Below are 20436 nucleotides of genomic sequence, written 5' to 3'. Positions count from 1 at the left end.
TTGTCCTCTAACCTACCAAGTTCTTTTTTTAATAAACGAAGCGTATTTTGCGCTATAAAGTTCTCTACTATCCTTTTGTTACTTACGTTATTTTGTGCGCTGAGTAACTGCGATAACCCTTATATCTTGTCCTGTTTTATTTACGATCTCCCTGGAGGCAAACACTTGTGCGTCACCCCCAAGTGGTATTTCATCCACAAATACTTCATGTGCTCTCTAAGTATATTTTAATTGAAACGTCCACATGCGCAGATTTCTGGAAATATATTTTTATTTATATAGTAACGCATATATTAAATTTGAGCCTTTATTATTTGCCAGAATAAGAAATGACAGTTGGCAGGTATATTAATACGTTTTGCCGACAATTTCGTAATGAAAACAATACATACTCAATTGTTTCTCCCTCTTTCTCTCTCTCTTCATCTTCACGCGCTTTGTGACGAGCCTTCCGAATTTATTATTATTTACAGTCGAATAAATAGATCGAGTTTCATTCTTATTTTTAAGCAGCATTGTTTTGAAACAAGATTCGGATTTGCATATCTTAAATTATTCCAACTACTTGGAATACCATTTTTATGATAAAAAATCTAAAACTTTTTGCTAAAATTTTAAAATTAATCAAATACTTCTCTCTAAGGCTCCCCACTAACAATTCCAAAACATTGTACAATTTCTTTTAAATGCTAAACAAACTGTCGTAAGAACACGACATTTCCCCTTCTGTGTTATAAATAAACACAAATGGCAATGCAATTTTCTTTCATGGCTTGTCTTATTGAAGTGAGTCGTGAGATGACTATGACATGCAGTTTGTCAAACGCGAGGGGCATATGGATCAGCTCAAGATATTTCTTCAGTGTAAACACTTCGGCGAGTCATTTGCAAAACAAAGGGCAAAGAGAACCCAAATAAAAATATTTACGCAGCCACCGCTGACTCAGGCCCCAGCTTTGTTTGCTTGGAGGAATAACCCTTTTAAAGGAAAATAAATTACTGTCCAATTAGGTACATGAAATATATACTTGATTTGGTAAGTTAACTCTACAACTACATCAAACATTTCATGAGAATGAGAGATTTACTAGACGGGTTGATACCTCTTACTTTTCTTATTGTGCTAATGTTTGTTTTTATTGTGAAGAAACCTATACCAATTCAGGCACCTACTATAGTCCAGACTGTTAGGTTTTCTTACAAGGTTGCGAAGGTCGGACGAGAGTCGCTTTGTGTATAAATCTAAATTAACCACTCCGGAATTGTGCTAACAGGCGAATCCCAAACTCATTTTCTGAAAGCAGACGCACCCGATTTTTTGGCGGTGCCCAATATTTTTATGGTTTTATCAGGCATAAGTCCGCCAAGTTACATGCATGCGTTACATCACCCATGCATGCGTCATATTTTGGTGAATATCCTAATGCCTTCATTATGTTTAAAAACAATTTGTTTTCTAGAGAGAATAATCAAAATCAATTCGTTTTTTTTTTGTGAGTCATCCATTTTTCCTGTTTAATGGTTTCCAACTGGCACAAAAAAGGAAGTATTTAGAACTTTAATCTGTTTTTTCTTAAAACTGTTAGTAAGTAACTACATAAACTTTCCAAAATGGATGGAATATTTGGCACGTGTACCTACCATTTTTATGACATTTTCTAATTATAACTCACTTTAAACAGTATAGGTATCTATCTAGTGTGGATAAAATTCCGTGCAGGTATCCGGTAAACAATAAAGTAATCATATCGAAAATCAAATCGTTTTTCATATCAAGTCATTAAGAATCGAACAAAGCGTCATTTAAAGGAATTATAGAAATGAAATAACTGATATTACAATTTTCAGAAGTGGCTTATATAATCTCCGATAGCATTTACGTGGTGCGATAACAAACAAGGGAATTTCCCGTCTACGCAGCTATTATACATAAATATAAAGCCGAACAGGTATCTTGAGTCAGTCTAGTTTTGGTCTTGAAGTCATCACAACTGCTTTAGCTTTATTTGTAATTTGTAGATACTTAGTATTAACCTAGTCGTTCACCGCGAACTAAGACCTCGCCAAAACTTTTTAAAATAAACAAAAAATGTGTAGACCTCATTCGTATCATTTTACTCGCTCGGCCAAGAACAAGTTCACTTCATAAAACTAATAAATAATGTAGGTATCAGAGTTGAAGGCACGCGAAGGCGACACGGGTTGCGCCGGACATGATGCATCAGCTCAATGAAGCCACGCCAATTTGCATCAAATTGCGGCTCAAGTACGGTCCATGACGACATCTCTCAATGGCTGAGATGGCATCTGACTCATTCAATAAACATAAAGATTCCTAATTGAAATCATGAAACGACCATGGTCAATGTTCGTGATTAAATATTAATTTAAAATAGAATGGAATGTGTAAGCCTGAAAAAAAGAAAACCCAATCTTTGCTACTCGGAACAAAAACTGTTTCATAATAATATGTATGTAAAAATTTTGGTAATATTCTGATTTCCATGAAGTATAGCTAAGTATGGTATAATGTATTAAGTTAATCAAGATTTATTGTAATTATTTACCTATACATAGCACAAATTGTTTAAAATTAATAAATGTATTTAAGAAAGATGCACAAGATGCTAATGTAAAAAAAAAACATAATCTTTAACTTTACCAACATAAGCAGGCAGTAATGAAAATCTTACTTAAAAGTACCTTAACTCGTATAAATTCATGACATAAAAATATTATAGGCTTGGATTTGCAATTTCCTGAGCATCATTTGCATATTCAATTACTGTGCATTAAGTTGGCAAATTAGATAATATTTGTAGTAAGGTACGTGTTGCAGGTATGTTTAAGTTAACAATATGGTCACAAAGTGGTAGATCCATGCCACGTAGCGTTATTGTTTGCTGAGTTATAAATTTTAAAGTTATGCGTCTCTCAGAATTATTATTTGTAAGTAGTACTGCTTACTTAATTTTCTTGGCTTTGTTTATCCGACAAGGGATATAGACGTGATTATACGTATATAGGAAGGTAACCAAAAGATATGACAATTATTAAGTGATCTTGAAATGTCCCATATTAATTAATAAAAGAATTGAATTTTAGGTTTGTACCATTGTTTCATACATAATGAATTAAAATATAAGTAATTTTCTGATTAAAGTCTGGTAGTCTTAACCATAAGATGATGGGTGGTCCATTCTCAGTACCTTGCTAACGATGCCCAGAGCAAACATATAAATCATAGGTATTACAAAGTTTGCCATCGTAAAGCTCCAATTCAAGCAGGCATATATTTTTTGCCCTTATTGTTGAATATAAGTTTTTAGTTTTACATTATTATCTAAATGTATACACTATCCCACCACCAACCCATGGCTGTGCTAATACTGCTCTGCTTTATGATTTCAACAACATCGTTTCTTAACTCTCTACAAGTTCTCTCTAGTGTCCTTTCCATTCTGTATGATTTATTTTCTTTGGTTAATCTTTGCTCATGAAGAGCTTCATTTTCCAATCACGAATCAACGAACTAGGCCACGTCTTCACAGCACGGCGTCTCCAACCAAAATGAATCTCAACCATTTTGTTACTCGAATGAAGGCAACGAACGAATGAATGAATGCGTCGCAAACTGAAGTACGGACTCACAAGAGGGCGCAAACGACACTGTTGCGCTCCAAATCCGCTAGAGGGCCTTTGTTGCAAATAAATTCCATGAACGTAGGTATTTTTTGAACCATTGACTTTCCGACAGCTATTTTATCATTTACTAATTAACTCACAAGACATTGTTTATATTAAGAGTTGTTAACTGATAAAAACTTCTGCGCAACATGTTGAATGCGCTATTGTCTCTCGGGTAGGTACTCTTGCTTGCCTCACGAAACGTCCCCAAAGACCTTCACGGTAATTGAGTTACTCGTATCGTATACTGCGTCATTGGTTAAGGCCAAACCATCTATAGGTACCTAGCTGTAACAATTGTTTGAATACAATTTCAAGATAATTTCCATGTTTTAACGAATCTATCATTAAAGCCATGTAGGATATATATGATTGTGACTATGATTTTTTACTACATATCTAACTTTATAAAACTAATGCTCGTAAATATTGATTAGGGATAATATCGGTGGCTAAAAGAATAAATGAAACCTCGCTTCACGATTTGTTTTTAGTGTCAAGTTATATAAGAATTGCGATGAAGTGTAGGTACCTACTTTTAAAGTGTTTTTCATCATTTTAGAAGCTACATAATTTCTAACGAGAACACCCTTTCGATGCAGGAACACATAACATATCTGGAGGCTAATTAAGATGGGGAAAAATACTTGTATCACCAAGTACCTACTCTGTGAATGGTTAGTATCAACAAGCAAAGCTACTTCAATTTATTTTTCCTTAGCGGTCACACTACCCTATTAGACTAAGGATGCAAGGCGTTAAGTATTAAGCGATCTTCGTGGAAATATTATAAGGTGACGTACAAAAGTAGACTTCCTTGCTGTTATGATGTTGACGATAAAATTAAAATAACTAGTATAAGTTAACGAAGGAGATTTCCAACAGATTCACCGAAAAGTTAAAAAATGCACAACCGTTCTGTACGTATTCAGAGCATTTTGCCACACCAGTGTGACCATGGTTAGTTTTATTTATCCGTAGTCACGTCAGCGAAAGCCCAATACACTATTGACTAGTATGTCCATGGTTAAAAAAGTGATGATTTTTGGTAGATTTTACAAGTTTGCTATGCTTATTTGATTAACATTTAACTTAGTTTCCTAACCTTGTTGTGATTTATCTGTGCCTTGTGGTGCTTGGTACTTCAGACTTGGTCCACTCCAGCTGGTTTATTATCCCCTATTTATAAGGTCAAGGAGGCCGAAAGGGAGTAACTCCTAAGTTAGTCATAGGATAATTCTTTTAGGAAACTAGAGTAATCCTATAATAAAGAAGGAGCATCGGTGGTCGAATCACAGTGGCACAGTTTCGGATCCCACCTCGGCCATGTACTAATGACTATTTTCGAAGTTATTCATTAATTTGAATAGATATTAACCGATGCTTTTACAGTAAGGGAAAACCTCGTGAGAAACCTGAAACATTCAGGTAACTGGATGTGTAACCATGATCGATCCAATACGGGTTGGGTTTTAGAAACCTGCAAAGGTTGCGGAGGTCAGATTGGAGTCGCGTCGTGTTAAAACCTAGCTGGGTGAGCTAGGTATTCAGGATCCATGGTCAAAGGCATACCCGGCTCCTCTCTAGTTGAGGATTCAACCGGCACTTAAGCCAGAAGAAAGAAGAAGTAATCCTACAATGAGCTCCAGGAGAAAAATGCTATCAAAACACCAGAATGATGAAGTGTTATTCACCTTTGGACTTAGAACCCTCATTGGATTACACAGAGAGCTGACGTGGCGATGCTTAATGCCTATAAATACTTGCACCAGATGCCAAAGCAATGCAGTCAGCTGTTGTTCGATGCAAATGTTTTGCAGTGCAAGGTTCGAGTCCGGCTCTTTAGGGCAAGGTCGCATGCGGTCTGATATTAAATCTGTATCGATTTTAGTGATACAGTCCAGTTTATTATCTGATAAAAGTGGAGTCCGTGTACTCGGATTATCTTTATGCACAGTATGTAGCCTTTCTACAAAATAATAATGATATAAAGCGTTTTCCGTGACGTTTGATACATATGTACTTAAAATTGGAGTAAATTTTTCAATGACTATACTATACTATACTATTATATTCACTTTTTGATGATGATATGATTTTTGCGTTACTTTCGATATATAAATATAGGAGTAAACTTTTTCGCTGTACTTAAACTTATTCGGTTGATCTAGAGAAAAATATTTCTACGTGGGTCACCTTCAACACGTCACGCACAGCATGAGATCTTTTTGTGATAGAGAAAAAAAGACCACAGTTGTCTCTTACTTCATCCACAGGGTAAGATAATTGTGTGAATGTCGTGAGAGACAACTAAAGAAGAAAAAGTACTTGCAATGCAACAAATAGATAACTAACTATAACTAAGTATGCACTTATTCCAAAGGTCGGTTCAGGTCAGGCAGGCATTCAACCGTAAATATATTTTTATTTACATACAAAGACGTCTTTGTCACTAACGGGGTAGATATAGCCAACAATCTCACAAATACTTAATATGGCTTAATGATGGTATTGAGATTCAAATAGTGACAGTGGCTTCCCATCGTCTAAAAGTAGAATCCCAAGTTTATTGGTCTTTCTCTTATTCGGCTTTTACGACATCCAATCGAAAGAGATGGACCACACGAAGCCACACGGCACGACATATTTTACACGTCACTAAAGATTAAAGTGGTACTTACACGCTTGTCTAACAAAATCCATTTTTTGCCTTGAAGCGAACACTTGAGATAAAATTGTAATGATAAAGTTCGTAAAAATTAGTAAAAAAAAATTTTTTCAATATTTTACATCAAAGCTAAACTGAGGACCTACCTATATTCTGTTACTAGGCATGAGCTACATTAACGATTTATTTTTAGAAAAGTTACTGTTGTCAATAATTTAATATTAAGATCTATTAATCATTGCTAAGTCCGGTTGCAATATGAAACAAAAGGAGCACAGAAGTATAACTGACACGATATTATTTAGCCAGAATTAGCCAGAAGTTTATTTTTTATTATGTGTAAAACTTTACAACGTCACAAAGTTATAAGTAAATAACATAAATATCTACATTTTCTTAATATAAGTTACCACAAACAAACTACTAAACGTGGCATTTCAGTTTTTTCAAGGCTGTTGGCTCTGTCTGCTTCGTCAGGGATAAGACTGGACTACATATACATATATAGTAAGACGAAATAGTGTTAATAACCATCCATCGACTCTCAGCTCTACCTAATGACATTTTTTTTTTACCGTGCTCTCTATAAAGTTACACATCCACATCGTGTATATTTTGTGGTCCGGTTGGGTTGCCATGACACAAAATGAACGGGTTTGCCGTTTCTATTAATATTTTCTTTACGACATGTACTTTAACTGGGGCACATATGTTTCACTAGCTACTCACGTGCTGTAAATTATATCCATTAGTTTAGATATAATACGTAAGATACTTTTAGGTACTAATAATTCCAATAGTTGATTATAATTTAAGCGGGAACACTGTATTAAGCGCCTAATTTAAATGCTTATTTTAAAGTTAATTTTATTTCGGCTCCGGAAGATATTTATGATTAACATCTTCTGCTACGATCTACGACAAGTTGTTACGGCTACGGCTACGACGGACTACCTCCATGCTACGAACATCTAAAAGAATATTCCTACATTCCTGCTACGATAACCTACATAACTGCTACGTATTTCTAAAAGAAGAAAGTCAACTACGCATACTAGTCTACAGCTACACTGCTGCTACAAACTTACTACAAACTGCGTCGGCTACGACTACGAGATCAGCGCTACAGTTCGTCTGCGAGAATATATTTTACGTAGGGTTAACAATCCTACTGCTACGAACATAGAAACTGCTCGCTTCGGCAAACCTAACATTCGACGAGAATTATATAAAAAAGCTTTAGTTTGAAATTTCAATTACTATATAAATTCGTTCGTTATTATCATAGGTTACCTAAAGGTATCAATATTTTTTAAAAGAGTATTAAAATATTATATGAATCAGACAGCATTGCTGAGGTAGGTATGCTGCATAAGTATAACATTGCTCGTCATCTTGAATACGCAATGGCTTTACCACATGGCGTGAAAGAAAACACCTTTCGATAAAGAAAACAGACACGTTTCACATTCGCAGCGCTTGCGCATGTATTGAAAAACCAGACGGTACAAAAGCATGACTCAAACGCATTCCTTAGTGGATTTTGTTGGATGACCTGCAAATGCAGATTCAAAGTTATTTTAACTGTAAGCTGTTTGTTTAAATCATATTCATTGTCCAAGGATGTATCAATATAATGTATTAATTATTGTACAGGTACAGAAACGTACTTATTCCTTTTTAATACAAATACAAATCTCTTTATTGCGGTAGATTATTGATGTAGATCTTTAAATATAAGTATGGAGACAAGTTGATAGAATCTACTACACACATAGATGTCCTAATAATGAAAGTGATGGTACACTTTTTTAATTTTAATCAAGAAATAAAGGTACGATATGTAAAGAAGGTGCGAGTATTCAATAGGCCAACTACATCTTCTCATGATCGGTTTAACTAATACAACAGACCGTATAGGCTATTTGTCAGGCGGCGCGGCGTTTCTCACCAGAACAATTCTACTCGCCGCCGGCGCAGCTTTCATCTCCCGTTGACTGATGACTTGGTCACAAAATAACACAGATACAGAATTCGTAAAAGTACTTCCAGTCGTTAACAACTTACTCCACTTTTGAATATGCTTTAAACCTTTTCAATTTTTGTTCACACTCGTCATCATAGATTCAAATACAATTTTATGTCGCAATTGACCGTAAATTACAATTAATCTTTACCTACTCATTTCTATAATTTAATTTCAAACTTTCCAACTCTCTTTCTAAGACTTACATCAAGGCAAGAAATATGTGCCCACCTATAGGTTAGTTAATAATATTCACTTAAGTATTTTATATTTTCATTTAACAATTGCAGTTGTTTTAATACCAGCAATAAGTTCTGTAATTTCCTTCATTTGTGGCTTGATGGACACAAGAACAAATTATCGGCTGATCCCTTTGTCAGTCAAAAGGTTAAGCCTTTCGTTCACAATAAAGTCGGCTGTATCAAAGTGTAAGGAACACTGGCCAGCTTACGCTCATTCTCTTGTTCCAAAGGGCAGAAAATCGCGTAGTCTAGTCGAATTTCTTTTTTTTTAGTCTGAGAGTCAAGTGACCAATCATTCACTCCTTTTGATGGCTTCATTTGACACGACGACAATCAAGGAAAATGGAAGATTCAGGAATTTTTGTTTATAATTTTTTCTTATGATGATCCTTTAAAAGCTGCAGTTGTGGTGTGCTTAACACTGTAAATGTTTTCTCTTCAAAAGTAAATGCGAAAGTAAGTTTATTTATTTGTTTTTTACCTCTTCTCGCATTACCTACTGAACCAATCTTCTTTTTACAACAAATTTAATAAATTTGCGTATCTTTAATTAAAATTCTGGGGAAGGACATAGTTATATGTATATCCCGGTAAAAAGAAAAGGTCCCGTGGGATTCGAAAAAATCCTCTATACTTTCGTAGGTGCCGCTGAATTTGTCGCTTTTTAGGTGGCGTTTAATTCGTTGCTTTTTATAGGAGGTGTTAAAATCGTCTCTTTTTGTAGATAGCGCAAGATATACGCGGACGAAGCTGCGAGTAAAAATTAGTCATATATAGTTACACAATATTTCAAGAAGATTTGTTAAGTAGATAATGAAATGTGTAAATGAGTAAAACAAACTTACTTTAGATTTTATAAATCTTTATACTAATATTATTTTGAGTTATTTTCTGTGGAAAATTTAAACTTCATACAAACTAACTAGATAAGATATCTAAGTACTTAGTATTTTTTGGACTATGTGCATATTGTGCGTATTAACAGCTCATTTAGGAAACTGGGTAGCTAATCTAGGACACCGATAACTACTAGTGTAGGTATAACAACTAACGAGGCTAATGACCCCAATGTTTTGTTTGAAGTGCATACTTGCATGTCGAGGCTTTGTTGTTCTAGGAATGAGAATGCTTCGATGCATTTGGTTGTGGAAACGCGACGCGAATTCCTTACATACAATAACAAAGGCATATTTAGGTAATATGAAAAAATATTTTTACATACATGCATATTATCGTCTTTATTCTTGACGGAGTACAGAGCCAACAGTCTAAAAAAAGACTGAGAGATTGCAATAATATTTTGAGAAGTAAATATAGCCAACCTTGTCTATTATTATACATATAATAAACTAGTACTTGGGTTACCGAGCAGTACTCGGTGGATGTCAGAAAACGACAATGGGCCAAATACGAGTCGGACTCACGAATGAAGGGTTCCGTACCATCACAACGTTTGTGCCTCCTCCTTCAGTCGATTGCTCACTACTGAGCGTCGTGATGTGTTCGATCTAGTTTTTTCACGGTCTCTTCTATCAGCAGCGATCTTTTGCTAGGTGTAATTACCACGTTTGTTACTTAAATATTTATTTTTTAATATTCACGTTTCTAAATGTTTATAAAAATTTACTAAAAAATTGCTTAAAAATTACGTTTTTTGTAGGCAGTAACAATAAAGTAATTATCAAAGGGAAGCCCCCTTTGATAATTACTTTATTGCTATTCAATTATTTACTTTAAAAAGTAATTCATGTAAGTAAATATTCTGTGAAAAAATTTAAGCGACTACCTGTTGCCGTTATTTATATTGAGGAAAAAAATACGAAAAGAACAAGTTTATTGTAAGTATGGGAAATAAATATTTCCTTAAATTTTTAGATTCTTTGCTGCAGCGGAAATATACAATTTGTGAAAATTGCAACTTTCTAGCTATCACAGTTATGACATACAGCAGCAGCTTGTTGAGACAGACAGACAGCGGAGGCTTAGTAATAGGGTCCCGTTTTTACCCTTTATTTGTATTGTATTTTGTTCTCACATTGAGTTTAATAGGTAAGTACTTAGGTAGTTCTTGTTCGTATTCAATTTTACCAAATTAAAATAACATATAAAGAGCCGTGGATACAGGCGGAGCGGAAGCCCCTTTGACCCTTTGTTTGTTAGCAACCAAGCGACGCACGCGCCGGATGTGCTAAAGCAGGCTATTCCTTATAATATCAACCTAATTTAAAAAAAAATTATAATTTTTTTTCAGATATCAGATCTTTTTATATTATTACATCTTTCGGGGTAGACATACTCAACCAACAAGACTAAGTTTAAGGTTTAGCTACCTATATGTACTAAAGGATAGGCTTTTAAACTTGGGATTCTTCTTTTAGGTAATGGGCTAGCAACCTGTCACTATTCGAATCTCAATTCTATCATTGAGCTAAACAGCTGTTTACCTTGATTTTTCAGCTGTTTACTTGGTAATAAAATAAACAGCTGAACTTACTACTACTTCCTAGTCAGACTAGGTTTTGTCTACCCTGCAAGGGTATAGACGTATGTATGTATGTATATGTGGAATTAAAATTCAGATAGATGATAGGTCGCTTGTCAATGAAATATTTAGAAGCGAGTGCTTGCAGATTTTGTGAATGGTTTCCAATAAAAAGAGAGGATGTATCCAAGACAATGTTAGAAGAAACTCGCCACAGTCTGATGATGAATAGGCCATTTTATGATCTGTTTTTCTACATCCAACGGAAGTGCGTCGTCAGCGTAGAAACCGTGGCACGTCCTTTGTCGCTTTGTACTGAATGCCTTTTAAATAACCCACGTTTATGGACGTCACTATCATTATTAACCCCGGTTTGATAGTCGTTAAGTCGTTAAATACCGTTTAAATTAATATCTTTATTCGTGTCACATATCAACTCAATTAAGTGCATGATACTTAAAATGCAAGTTTATACAGAAAATATCACGAAATAACCAAGTTGGTTAACGTTGTTGAAAGTAGAGTATTTTAAAATCTTCTAAAAGCAAGGGAAAACAACGTGAGGAAATCTGCACATTCAGGCAACAGAATGTGTAAACATATGATCCAAAACGTGTTTAAGTTCCCCTGCAAAGGTTTCGAAAGTCAAAGTAGAGTCGCTTCGTCTCAAATATCTGACTTACGCAATTCAGAGCTCCATAGAAAGAAGCGAGGTCACAACCGAGAGCCTGGAGGTTGAATCCTACCCACCTAACCCACCCTGTATAAACCATTGCGTTTCTGTTCCCTACTGTACAAGATAAATGTCGCCAGTGAGCGCTGCGGTGGTCGATTCAAACCACACACGACACGACAGGCACTCAAGACAAACATACTTTAAGTATACTTACTTCTGAAAGTGTTTATTTTACCCCGTGCTTAAGCTCTGTTTATAAGTAAAATCTGGTTTCAGATAACTGTTATCTCCATCTGAACCGAACACTTACATGCCTAACCATTTTCACTGACCGAATCATCTGTGGATGGGTTTTATAAAATTATTAATTAGAGCGCAACTTACACAAATATGTATAGTTAAACCTTTGTGTTTTACGAATTAGACTGAGCTAGTAGTCACAAGTGTTCAGTGATCTTAGACTTTTACAGTATCTTGAGTGACTATACACACGATACTTTTATCTCTAGCAATGCAGAAATTTGCTTTTAAAAACACACAAATATATATTTTCTTAAATTTTTTTAATATTTTGAAAACAAGTCAGAATACGACTGTAAAATGACAAATTCATTGCTTTTTGTAGCAAGGAAGTCTTCCCTCCGTGCTCAGTGGTGATAATTACTAAGGCACGTTGGTCAATTAGTAGAATAGCCATTGACTGCCACAAACACACGCCATTCATGGGACACAGTACGGACACCATTCACCAACCGTCCTTTATTAACCTTTCCTCGCTAAATAGGGCTGGAAATATATTTTTAGAAGAGCTCTGTTACTGATTATGAAGTCTATCCACGCGTGTGGGCTGAATGTGTTACATTGTTGTAATTTTGTTAATTGAATCTCCGAAACTCTTTAGGCTTTTCCCCGAGACTATTTTAGAAATCTTTTGGTTTTGATATACCTACTAAGAAGGGAATATCAATTCCTTCATTTATTTTTTCTCTTAAGACAGATATAATATAGTATAGGTACCTGCACACATATGTACTTAATTGTGTACTAGACATTGGCGATATATGAATTATGATTCAAGATAGACTTTAATTAATATTCCATCCCATAATGACATTGAATTAATCCAGTAAGACCTACGTACCCAGGTATAAATTGCGCATACACATACATACATACATATGGTCACGTCTATATCCCTTGCGCGGTAGACAGAGCCAACAGTCTTGAAAGGACTGAATGGCCACGTTCAGCTATTTGGCTTAACGATAGAATTAAGATTCAAATGGTGACAGATTGCTAGCCCATCGCCTAAAAAAGAATCCCAAAGTAAGCCTATCCCTTAGTCGCCTTTAATGACATCCATGGGAAAGAGATGGAGTGGTCCTCTCATAAGATGGGTTCCATCCCAGTAAATAGTTACTAAGTAACGATAAATATTCTTACAAATAATATACTATATATGGAAGAGATGTATCTCGGTCTGTTATCACGTTTTCTATAAATGTTGATCGGAGGTAGTTCAAGACCCGTTTAACATAGGTTATTTTAAAGGATTTTATTATACCCGACTTGTTCGCAGGTATACATACAATCCAAAAAGTTTTTCGTATTGGTGCCGGGAACTACACGGCATGCATAGATATTATCGTAAGTGGAAAGATGAAGTCCCTGCCGAGTAGGCAGAAGGTCTGCAGGGAGAAGTTCTTCGAAAAAGAGTATGCAGATGTAATGTTAATATATATATTTCTCTTTCGTATCTACGTCAATATTGTCGTTCCATCCCACGGTTTCATTTTTCTGTTAGAGAGATCAAGCTTTTTTTTTAAATTCATGATAAAACATCGGCCTATTCGAATATGTATCAAGTACACCACTCAGTGAGCTTGTGATGAAGATTTTTTGGATTGTATGTAAGCGAAACATCTTTCATCTGACCTCATGTAACCAATTTTCAGGGGTACCTAACCCAGACTGGCTTCAGTTTTTGTAAGTGACATCCACACAAAAGAAATTATTAATTTTAAACGACACGACACAAAAGAGTTCGTTTAATACAGTTTTCTTTATCATCACAATTTCTCTGTTAGATAAATTGTATTATCCATATAATCAATAAAGATAAAACTAAATTGTTTTCATAACTATTTATTAGAATATCAAATATATCCCGACAATACCTGCGAACAAGTCGGGTTTAATAAAATCCTTTAAAATAACCTATGTTAAACGGGTCTTGAACTACCTCCGATCAACATTTATAGAAAACGTGATAACAGACCGAGATACATCTCTTCCATATATAGTATATTATTTGTAAGAATATTTATCGTTACTTAGTAACTATTTACTGGGATGGAACCCATCTAATGAGAAGTATGAGTCACCGTCATTGCATGCATAGATATTACAGAACACAAAGGCATGAAACTAGATAGGCGCCGGGCGATATGCAGCACCTACCTCATCGGCGCCACATACCTACATTTGTTTAGAAATACGTTAATCATCATAGCATGTAATGACCATTAGGTATCTCTCGTTTTTTTCTATTATTGATAAAAAATTACGCCTTATATCAGCTACATGTTGGGTTGTTAGAGCACCTTTAAAGTAGGTACCTAATCATAATGGCCAGTTTGTAAACGTAAGCCATAAGAATGTTCCAAGTACCAAGTTGCTTTAGTTAGGCGCAACTTCTTAGATTCGTTCATTAGTTCCTAAAGTGTCAATCTAACAAATCGACCGGCCTCAAGTTAAAATACGACTAAGTTTACATAGACTTGACACGGTATACCAAGTTGCAGACTGGTTTCCTGCAGTATCCACGTATCATTGAACTAGGTACTCCTCTCCAGAGTTATGGGGACAGCCGGGACTAACACGAGACAGAAGAATTGATGATAGAAGTTCCTGTGAATCAAAAATTAAGAGGTGCGGACCGGCCGTAAAACTTTAAAAATAATTTAACATGGTGTCGCTTAAGTAAATTAAGAATTCAAAAGCGTTTAAAATGAGAGAGAAAATTATTATGAAAGCAAATGTCTATTTCAGCATGTCTTTCGAGGTTTTATAATAATACCTAGTTCTTATCCTTATTTATTCTACATTACGTCGATATACTCCTTAGTTATCAAACTTATGTGCCTAGCCGACTGTGGCTGTGCCCATTTCAGTGAAAGCGACTGTTGTGGCGAACGGCAAGCAGTTGCGACATGCGCCTGCGCCAGACGCAGTGTTTGCGGATTGCGGAAGCGAAGTCGCTTGCTTGTTGGCCGACTTATCGCAAATGCGCATTGACGAAACCATTTTGATAAATACATTAATATGTTCTGCAAATCCTTTTAAAAGCTTAAGCAGATCGTTAGAGGCGAGTATAGTGTACGTATAAATTAATAAATACATATAAACTGGACAAATTACACAGACTGAGTTAGCCTCATCATGAGTTAGTATTATCTGGCCAAACAGTAACAGAGAGATCCTTTCACCACTAACTAATTATTATAAGCGAACAAATGAAAGAGAAACTTTTCAGCTCACAGTTACTTAACAATATTCAATAGAATAATTGGTCCCTGGAATATTCTAAACATGTATACCTAAGTGAATCAACACTGGGTAATGCAACGAGCAAACCTTACATATCGTCACAATAGCTGATGTCATTCGCAGTGTGTCGAAACAACGTGACCAGAATTTGCGATTCATCGATTTGTACCCTCTTCCAAGTCGTTTGTCACTTGACAGAGTGGTCGTGGCCGTTTATCAGGAATAGGTCGAGTGTCAAGATCGGCATACGGCGCCATTCCTGAAAAATTCGCCAAACCACAGCCCTTTGGGTGTACTCATGAACGTTCGGGGATCTACCACGATCTGGTAACTTCGATATTTTCTCTTAACTACCAGACGCTTAATGGAGTCGTTGTTGCGCCGTGATACTACATGGCCAAAGAATGTAAGGATGCGTGCTTGAACTTTATAGGATAGATAAAGTTATTCAATTAGTCGACAACACGTGTCATAACCACTATTAAACTACCACCTGTAAGTATTTATACCATAACCTGCTGGTAAAAAATTGAAGAATCTAATTGATACGTAGATTGATCCGAAAGAATAGGCTGTTCAGTTACATGCACTAAAACCATTAAGGAGGAAGCAGAGTTCATAGTTTCGTGTTAATTGTTTTGGTACCGACGAATGCCTCATCTAGAAAACTAGGTACATTCTGTTAGATTACCAATGCTAATTGGCCGCACCAAATAAGTAAAGATTCTGCAAACATGTGGGCGATAATTGCATTGTACTTATTCCTTAGATAAGTACCTAATCTACTGCAGCATAATATATACTCGTACCTAACTTAGTTCCACTTTATTATTTACTAGGATTTTTCCATATTTTGTTTATTCAAACTTGTAGAACGTTCCAGACTGTACTTCTTATGGTACAATAAAGTGTTTTATATCTATCTTTCTTATTGACTATGCCCTGTAACTTAGCTGCTTGACCAGCAAGTAAGCAAGTTTAGTTGAGGCTAGTCAGTGACAACACAAAGTAACGTATTACGTGTAGAGTGAATCTTATTCGAATTATCAGTAGCTATCTGATCTGAGGCAGGCACAATAGTCAGCTATTCAAACTTTATTTAGGAGTTCATGGTGAGTACCGCATCGGAGGAGAAGCTGACAAACAAACAACAAATCTGGAATGGATTAGGCCGCGGACACTTCATTTTAATTTGAAACACAACAAATAATCCAAACAATTGACTATGAATATAGCGAAGCTGATAATTAAACCTGAATCTGTAGGTACTTTTGATTTTAATAAGTAAATACAAACTTATTCATGTTATTTTTTTATATACCTTATGATACAAAATATTTCTATGGTACAATAGTCGGCCTTAACACTGTATAACCATGATCTAGTACGGGTTTAGGTTGCCCTGCAAATGTTACGGAGGTCAGATGGGATCCGCTTCGCGTAAAAGCCTGACTTACCCAATCAAGGATCCAAGGAGGTACCCGTAGCCCGCTGTTACCGGGACTATAGCCAGGAGGAAGAAGAATAGGCGGACTAAATGCTAGTAGCATTTTCTGACAGTGTACCGAAGGTAGTTTAAAAATTTCACTTTATGGCAGATTTGCTTTACGACAGAATTAGTAAAATCGTTTCGGTTGTAATAACTAACCTCTGTGCTAACCATGTTCTATGTTGCAGGCTGCAGTGCACGTGATCGCACTGCAGCCTTGCAAGGACGTTGTCTATGCACAACAGATAATTAAAACCACCTTCACGCTGACTCACCGTGCCGCCTTCGCTTAAAACTAAATATAGCCTTTAGGTAATACAAAGGTAGTTAGAAAAGATTTATTTTAGAACAGAATATGACGAGAATTAAAATCAATGTCTTATAAAAGTACCATGTGCCTTCGTTAGACTAGATCTATGTAGGTACATATATTTATTTAAAAACATGCCATCCTAACGCAAAATTTCTCACAATAACAAAATTGTTTGTATGTAATTTAACTACTCTAATATGTCTGAACCGTTCTGTATCATATCATATCATATAACAAACACTTCACAAGTTGAGTGTACCATTAGATTATCATTTTCAAACTATGAATGTAAAATTATTACCATCGCATAGTTTTATTTCTTAGGATAAGAATAATATGTATTTTTTTTTTGTTTTGAGCCTATTATATAATTTTTACCGGCCAACAAATACTTCACGTCGTTCTAAGATATCCAAAAAGAATTAATAATCCACACGGATTACCACCGTCTTATATTCGCTTGTATAGGTATTAGGTAGGTATAGCAAATTAAATAAATCATATAAGTGAGAATGAATAAACTTTTGTGAAGTTCTTATATTTATGACTAAATATTTTCGTATATTGACTGAGCATAATCTTAGTTTGGGTAAGGTGTTTCGCTTATTAATATACTTAGTTCCAAAATCGTCTCAGTCATTGGCGTCGTCTGCGTTATTTCTGCGCGTGCGTCGACAATCTATTCCGAGCCAGACGACGGGCGCCCAGCGCATAGCAAAACTGCATCACCTTTGCACCAAAAAAGTCGCCTTTGATCTCCTACAGGCTAAAGTGGAACGCCTGGCGTGGATAATTTTATTAGGAGTGTACGATTCTTGTAACTTCGTTTTAAGATAAATATGTACAAATTTCAAGGAAAATTGATAAGGAAACTTATGGGGAAATAACATATTCCGTCATTTAATTACAAAATGGACATTTCGAAGCATTATCACAATATTATAAATATAATTCTGTGGTTGGACTTAATGCTAACATGGGCTGTGCTGGGCTAATAACCTAATGGGCGATGGGCTAGCAACCTGTCACTACTTGAATCTAAATTCTATCATAAAGCAAAATAGCTGAACGTGGCCCATCAGTCTTTTCGAGACTGTTGGCTCTGTCTACATCGCAAAGGATGTGGACGTGACGTATGTATCTATGAACAAGTAAAACCTCCATACACTTCAACGAAAGCGTGGTCATGCTTGCAAAGAGTGTTCTTGTCATTAATCAGTAAATTGTAAGACAGATATAAGACTTATGTATGACGAACAAGGGCTGATAAAATTTAATGACGGCCGGAAAGATCAATTTGTTCCGAGAATATTCCAACATATAATGTAAATGTTGTTAACGATATCACACGCGTCATATATAAATATAGCTGGTTGAAATATATACCTACCTAATAAAGTTATATATACATTGTAAAGGTTCTTGCTTCCTTTTCTCTTTAAAGGTAGGTATACAGAGGATTAAATGAACGGATTTCGCTTTACATAAACATAGTTACCTTACCTCCTTATGGACATATATAATGAAATCGTACTTACAAATATTTCAAGGATTCATTCCTACACGAATTAAAGAGGTTATACACATGGCTTTTTTGATTAGGTACTTGCTAAACAAGTCGAAAATGATAAAAATTTCCTAAATGTAATGCATGATCAAAGAATGTGTATACGTCATGTGCTACTCAAACAGTTTTAACATGCATTAATTCGTATTACTAATTCGATTACCAACACGTAACGCCATCTATCGATTGGATTGCTAGACCACCGCCAAGCCTTACAAAAAATAAACGACGTACGTCCGCTCCGGCAGTCAGACCGAACAAAAGTAGACTCCATGGAATGTTGTTTTAAAAAATAATCACAATACTCTCTCTTTCTCACCTTGTGCTTGGAGATAAACTTTGAGCTTGTTCCGGTGCCCGCAGTCCGCTTCTTTTTTTCACTTCGTGCTACCTTTGGTATCTTATGTTTTAATTCCATTAGTTTGTGAATCAACTATTTTGTAAATAAAAGTACATACATACATCCCTGAGTGTCGGAAAACTAGGCTTTTTATTCTGGTTGTTTTAATATTTTATGATTAATGATACTTACTTACACTAATATGTATTTAATAGGATTTGTCATATGGAGATACCCAATTTCGATGCCAATAAATACTTACATAATTAGAAAAAAAAGCTGTAATTCCCGTGCAACTAAACAATTCACACAGAGAAACGAGAATGAGGTCATATTCTCGGTTAATATGCAGACAAGAAAACCGATAAGGTGTGCCCCAAATATTCACCAAAGTTGTTTACACTATAATAAAGTTCCCTGTCTAATTGCGCATTTTTTAGAACTCCTTAGCAAAACAGTGATTCATAAGATTGAATAGCTTTTTAGGGTTCCATAACTTAAAGGTAAAAACGGCACTCTATTACTATCTAAGCCTCCGCTGTATGTCTGTGGTCTATCCGTCTGTCTGTCACCAGGCTGTATCTCATAAACCGTACTTGCAAATAAGCCTTTTTTATTTTCTTAAATTATGTTTTTCTGTTGACACTATTACAAATAGTCAAAATTTTAAATAAAACATTAGAGGGTCCCCATACAAAAAACGTGTTTTTTTGTATTATTTTTCGCTCATTAATAATAACGGTAACAGATAGACACTACAAATTTTCAGAAAATATTTACTTGTATATTACCTTTTTAAAACAAATCATTAAATAGCAATAAAGTAACTATTCAAATCCCATACAACAAAAGTGTTTTGTCAATCGATAGCGCCATCTAATTAATTTCTCTGAACTTATTAGGAGTTCACATGCACATCACGTGGTACCTATGTATTGAGCGCATTATAGTTCTACCGATCTGCGCTAGATGGCGTTATTATGGACTTTATCGATATGTACCGTTTTCATATCCTATGGATATCCAATTCCGATCCGATGTAAAAATATTCTGAAATAAACGTGGAAACCCACGCTCCTTTTATTTTCTACCTTATAAACTTACATATCCCAAGAAGTTGCGTGGCATTTTTGGTTGATTTCAATAAATAGGTAAAAACGAGTATCTAAAAAAATATCGTGATGATGGTACGGAACGCTTCGTGCTTAGCCGGGTGTTTTATTTTTATACAGACTTTAGATAGTCGAACTCTGCGTTAGGTGGTCTAGGTTGAGTCCCCACCCTGACTCTGCTTATGAATGTCTTTTTATACATCTTTAAATACTTTTATAATATGAATAATGGGTCGAATAATTTAAAAAAAGGAGTGCAATAGAACATACGTAAAATCTTTTTCC

The sequence above is a fragment of the Amyelois transitella genome, chromosome 8 (assembly GCF_032362555.1).
Source record: "Amyelois transitella isolate CPQ chromosome 8, ilAmyTran1.1, whole genome shotgun sequence".
NCBI classification, from domain to species: domain Eukaryota; kingdom Metazoa; phylum Arthropoda; class Insecta; order Lepidoptera; family Pyralidae; genus Amyelois; species Amyelois transitella.
Note: the sequence above shows the minus strand (reverse complement) of the source record.